Source organism: Sciurus carolinensis, chromosome 5 (assembly GCF_902686445.1).
Source record: "Sciurus carolinensis chromosome 5, mSciCar1.2, whole genome shotgun sequence".
Classification (NCBI taxonomy): Eukaryota; Metazoa; Chordata; class Mammalia; order Rodentia; family Sciuridae; genus Sciurus; species Sciurus carolinensis.
In genome coordinates, this window is record NC_062217.1 from 91,143,809 (window position 1) to 91,150,172 (window position 6,364).

Genomic DNA, 6,364 nt, shown 5'->3' on the forward strand with positions numbered 1-6,364 from the left:
ACTAAATACTGAAAAAAAACAAAAAACAAAAAACAAAAAACAAATGATTTCTACAGGAGACTCATCCCGACAATGTTAGCTTACAGCATGCTGACACTACTTAGCTCACATGTCAAACACAATGGAAAGCAGATCCATGCTGGTGTTAGAATACAATCTTGTCCTAGCACTACTCAAAGTCAAGGCTCACCTTGGATTACGGTTAATAAAAAAGCAAAGTGCATACAGAGATTACAACAATTTTAAAGACAACAAACAAACAAACAAACAAACAAATGGTCCTATTGCACACAATCCCAACAATAAACACACATCCCAACAATAAACTCAAAAGTCTATGACAAATAGGGGCTCCAATGAGCTGTTTATAAATACTTCAGATTAGGTACAATTATACTGAAAGTTGAGTTCATCTGAAATCTTCAAAAAAAAATGTTCCTGTTAATCCTCAAATGGTGCTTGTTATAGTTTAACATTTCTGTTAAATGTGTGTGTTGAATTACTTGTTATCCAAGCGTAGCAGCTGCTCCTTACCATTTATCATTAAGGACTTTAACTGGCCGTCTTCTTCAACTTCTACTCTTTCTTGACCATTCTCAACAATTCTTTTTGTAGTGATTTTTTCTGCCATTTACTGTGAGGAAATCCCATGGAACCATGCTGGACACGGGAAATCACATAAGGGAGTTTATTAAGCAAACAGAGTGTCTCCCTGCAGTGTAAGAGAGAAAATGAGAGGAAAAGAGAAAGGAAAGAGAAAGGGCATGCTCTAGAGAGAGTGTGAAAGCCAGGAGGATAGAGAAAGTGAGGAGGACAGACAGAAGGATGGGAAAAAGATGGCGGGGAAGCTATAGTAAACAGTTGAATTCCGCCAGGCTAACAGGGGACCAATATCGGAGAAGGATACTTGCAAGCTGACTGATGAACCAATAGCTAGCTAGGATGTTCACAGATTGACAAGTGGTTGGGAGGTGGGGAAAATGACTGCAATGGAATGGGTGGGGGAGCAGCTTTATACTTTACATTTACTATTTTGGTAGAAGTTGATATAGATTTGAAGTTACCCATCCCGCTTCCACCAAATGATGTAGAAGAGAATGAAGTAAGGCCACTGTGACCTAGTGACCCAAATGAAGTAAATCTTGTATCAAATGAAGAAAATTCACTTCCAGATGATGGAAATCCACTGAAAGAAGAGAAAAATGAGCCTGCACCTTGGTTTCTGCTTCCTCAGGGACCCCTTCAGTTCCCAAAAAAGTCTTCAAATGGGTCTTCGAAGAAGTCAAACGAAAATGGGTACCTTCCACCAAAAATTTCCCTGAAGACATCACCTGGGTTTGTTGAGAACAAGGTGACATCTGTGCAGCCATGCTGAATGAACAAGCCATTTTGGGAACTGGCCCGTAAAACCTCCCCCAAAGGAAAGGGCGCACAGGTACTACCCTCAAGAGCCAATACAGGACAAACAGGACATACTGGGCCCCTGGGGTTTATCAAGGCTGTTAAGAGATATCTGTCTGAGAAATGGGCAGCTGCCCAGAAACCTTATCTATCAAGGACAGGGGAAGGGGCCTAGCTCTGACTCATCTCCTGCATAGTTCACCACCTCCCTCCTCCCTTCTTCCTCCAGGACCATTCAGTTTTGGTGGGACCCAATGAGATTCAAATGAATTGGCAGGACCCAACCAAAAGAGAACAATGTTTAGCTGTTCCAATGTTAACCAATAATGTACAGGTCTTTGTATGTGAATGATTGGAAATTTCTTAAGTATAGTGCTTTCTCATCCCTTGGGGCCGCTCCCCACTCAGCCATGGTAGTGGTCTGAGAGGCTGGTTGTGGTCCAGGTTGCAATAAAACCTTGTTGTGTGATTTGCATTGCTGTGTGTGCACTTTGACTCTCTGGGGATCAGTCGATATTGAACCCCAATAGGTTCCGGAACGTGAAGCCAAACTCAAGGACTATCAAATTGACTTCCACCTCCACCTCCACCATTTAAGGTTTCATTGCCATACTTGTTATAGCTGTCCCATTTTTTAGCATCTGATAACACCTCATATGCCTCGGCTACTTGTTTGAATTTTCTCTCTGCTTCTTCTTTATTCTTAGGATTTTTATCTAGATGCCACTTTAGTGCCAGTTTCTAATATATCTTTTTGTTATCCTCGGGAGAGGCATGTCTGCACGCCTAGAACTTCATAGTAATCCACCATGTTTTAACAGATTGTTGGAACAAGTCCAAGGATGCAGCTGATGGGATGGGGGGGGCGGTTGGGTGCTCAGGGTCCTGTACAGCTGCGCTGGTAGCGGTGGCAGCAGCTCCTCGTGCGCCAGGAATATTATTTTCCATAACCCTTCAAGTTCCCCACTCCAGATGTCCTTTGGTAGTGGATTTCAGGGTACTCAGATGATGTGTTAGGATTCACTTGTTAATTTAGGAGATATTCACCTCCCAGATCTTCAGCAGGCATCTCCTTCCTGTAGTGGGTGTGTTTAAAGGCAGTTTACCAGGGAAAGAAAAAGATAACCTTGCCTTCCCAATCTTGTTAGGGAGAGGGAAGAAGAGAGGGAAAAAAAATGTTCTAAAAAAACAAGCCTCAAAGAAATCAATCTGAGGTTTCAAGATGGCGGACTAGGGGGCGGCTGCATTTCACGTTGCTCCAGGATGAAAGATTCAAAAGAGGAGATAGTGAGAGACTTGGGACCAACTCAAAGCCACTGGGTGAGTCTCTCCCATTGGGGAGGTGTCCCAGATGGGGCGGTAGCCCCGGAACGCAGGGAACTTTGTGAAGTGGAGTTGCCCGGCGAGACGCCCCTCCCCCCGCTGAAGCGGTAAACATGGACAACTGGGATCATCGTAGAGGAGGCGGCTCAGCACAGCGCTTTGACTCAGAGCAACCACTGGGGCTCTGGGCGGCTGCCTGAGGAGGAGCAGTGTGGTGAGCTGTTTAGACTCAGAGTGACCACTTCTGAACACCGGGGGGTTGCCCAGAGGAAGAGGAGAAGCACAGCGGGTTGCTTGGTCTAGGAGTGACTGCATCAGAGCCACAGGCGGTTGCCAGAGGAGGAGCTGCGTGGTGAGCTGTTTGAACTCAGAGCGACCGCTCCTGAACACCGGGGGGTTGCCCGGAGGAAGAGGAGAAGTGCGGCGGGTCGCTTGGTCTAGGAGTCACTGCATCAGAACCACAGGCGGTTGCCAGAGGAGGAGGCGAGTGGTGAGTTGATTGGACTAAAAGCGACTGCTCCTGAACACCGGTGGCCTGCCTGGAGGAGGAGCATGGTGGGTCACTTGGTCTCGGAGCCACCGCTCCTGAGCACCCGGGGGGCTACCCCGAGGAGGAGGAGGAGGAACAGGGCGGGTCACTTGGACTTGGAGTGACTGCCTAGGGCTATGAGCGGTTGGTGGGAGGAGGAGACGTGAAGTGAATTGCTTGGGCTCCTAGTGACTGCGTCGGAACACCGGGCGGCTGTCCGGAGGAGGAGGTGTGTGGCGGGTCTGTGGGTATCGGAGCTATTGTACGGGGCTCCAGGTGGCGGCTCAGAGGAGGGGCCGCATAGCCAGGCGATTAGGTGCAGAGCAGGGTCCGAGGAGCTAGGTGGCTTCTTGCTGGAAGAGCCGCGCAGAGACATGCCTAGGGGTGGAGCGAAGTTTCCAGCACTGCGGGCAGATTCTCAGGGAGAGGCAGCCTAAGGAGACTCGCCTGCAAAGGGTGAGGCTCCCAGGCCCAGGAGGTAGGTCCGGGCCCCTGGGAACATTGCAGAGGAAGACAGCCCAGCCCAGGCGGTAGTTGTAGATTGAGGGGAACCTCTAGGAGGGGAACTGATCAGCAAGACGTCCCCACCGAGTGAGTCTTCCCTGCTGGGTGAGGTTTTCCCACAGGGATGGTAAAACCAGAGACACAGGCACAAACAGGACTTGCCTCAGCCCGCAGCCTAGTTCCCTGTTGGATGACCATTGGTCAACAAGTGGAGGCACCTCTGCCCACTAGCAGGGAATATACGCCACCTGAGGGTCACCACCCCTAGAGAGGCAGCTTCTTCGTGGAGCTCCGCATTATCAACTTCCTCCAAGACTGCAGGCTACTGAAGGATAAGAGGGGATATACTAGCAATCTTCAGGGACATTATAAGTTGATAGAGGAAATCTGCAATATCTTAATGACCCACTGATTCCTGAACATTATGAGAAAACAAGGGAAGAAAATGCCCCAAACAAATCTAGATGTTACATCAATAAAATCCAACGACAGCATGGCAGAAGAAATGACAGAAAGGGAGTTCAGAATGTACATAATTAAAATGATTGGGGAAGCAAACGATGAGATGAAAGAGCAAATGCAGGCATTGAATGATGAGATGAAAGAGCAAATGCAGGCATTGAATGATAGCACCAATTGATAGTTAAAAGAGCAAATACAGGAAGCAAAAGATCATTTCAATAAAGAGTTAGAGATATTGAAAAAAAACCAAACAGAAATCCTGGAAATGAAGGAAACAATAAACCAAATTAAGAACTCCATAGAAAGCATAACCAATAGGATAGAACACCTGGAAGACAGAACTTCAGATATTGAAGACAAAATATTTAATCTCGAAAGCAAAGTTGAACAAACAGAGAAGATGGTAAGAAATCATGAACAGAATCTGCAAGAACTATGGGATATCATGAAAAGGCCAAATTTGAGAATTATTGGGATTGAGGAAGGCTTAGAGAAACAAACCAAAGGAATGAACAACCTATTTGATGAAATAATATCAGAAAATTTCCCAAATCTGAAGAATGAAATGGAAAACCAGGTGCAAGAGGCTTATAGGACTCCAAATACACAAAATTACAACAGACCCACACCAAGGCACATTATAATGAAAATACCTAACATACAAAATAAAGACAGAATTTTAAAGGCTGTGAGAGAAAAGAACCAAATTACATTCAGGGGGAAACCAATACGGATATCAGCAGATTTTTCAATCCAGACCCTAAAAGCTAGAAGGGCCTGGAACATTTTTCAAGCTCTGAAAGAAAATGGATGCCAACCAAGAATCTTACACCCAGCAAAACTTACCTTCAAATTTGACGATGAAATAAAATCATTCCATGATAAAAAAAAGCTGAAAGAATTTACAAAAAGAAAGCCAGCATTACAGAACATTCTCAGCAAAATATTCCATGCAGAAGAGATAAAAAACAAAGAAGCATATCAGCAAAGGGAGGAATTACCCTAAAGGAACTGTCAAATAAAGGAGGAACCAAGATGTGTCAAAAAATAAAAAAAAAAAATAAAATTTTAAATATGAACCAAATGACCGGGAATACAAATCATATCTCAATAATAACCCTGAATGTTAATGGCCTGAATTCATCAATCAAAAGACATAGACTGGCAGATTGGATTAAAAAGAAAGAGCAACAATATGTTGCCTGCAAGAGACTCACCTCATAGAAAGAGATACCCATAGACTAAAGGTGAAAGGATGGGGAAAAACATACCATGCACATGGACTCAGCAAAAAAGCTGGAGTATCCATCCTCATTTCAGATAATGTGGACTTCAAGCCAATGTTAGTCAGAAAGGGATAAAGAAGGACATTTCATACTGCTTAAGGGAAGCATAAATCAGCAAGATATAACAATCATAAACATCTATGCCCCAAACAGTGGCTCATCATGTATGTTAAACAAATCCTTCTCAATTTTAGAAACCAAATAGACCATAACACAATAATACTAGGTGATTTTAACATGCCTCTCTCACCACTGGACAGATCTTCCAAACAAAAATTGAACAAAGAAACCATAGATCTCAATAACACAATCAATAATTTAGACTTAACAGACATTTATAGAATATACCATCCAACCAAGAGCGAATACACTTTCTTCTCAGCAGCACATGGATCCTTCTCTAAAATAGACCATATATTATGCCACAAAGCTAATGTTAGCAAATACAAGAAGATAGAGATATTACCTTGTATTCTATCAGATCATAATGGATTGAAGTTAGAAATAAATGAAAGAGTAAAAAACAGAAACTACTCCAACACCTGGAGATTAAACAATATGCTATTATATGATGAATGGATAACAGAAGATATTAGGAAGGAAATTAAAAAATTCTTAGAGGTAAATGAGAACAAAGAAACATCATATCAAAATCTCTAGGACACTATGAAAGCAGTACTTAGAGGAAGATTTATTTCATGGAGCGCATTTAATAAAAGAAGTAAAACTCAAAAAATAAATGACCTAACACTACAGCTCAAAGCCCTAGAAAAGGAAGAACAGACCAACACCAAAAGTAGTAGAAGACAGGAAATAGTTAAACTCAGAGCTGAAATCAACGAAATTGAAACAAAAGAAA

At 43.5% G+C, this 6,364-nt stretch overlaps 1 pseudogene; it reads right to left on the minus strand.

Moving 5' to 3' along the window:
• Nucleotides 1-499: 499 nt before the first annotated feature.
• Nucleotides 500-2,212, minus strand: LOC124985416 (dnaJ homolog subfamily B member 6-like; annotated as a pseudogene).
• Nucleotides 2,213-6,364: the final 4,152 nt, after the last annotated feature.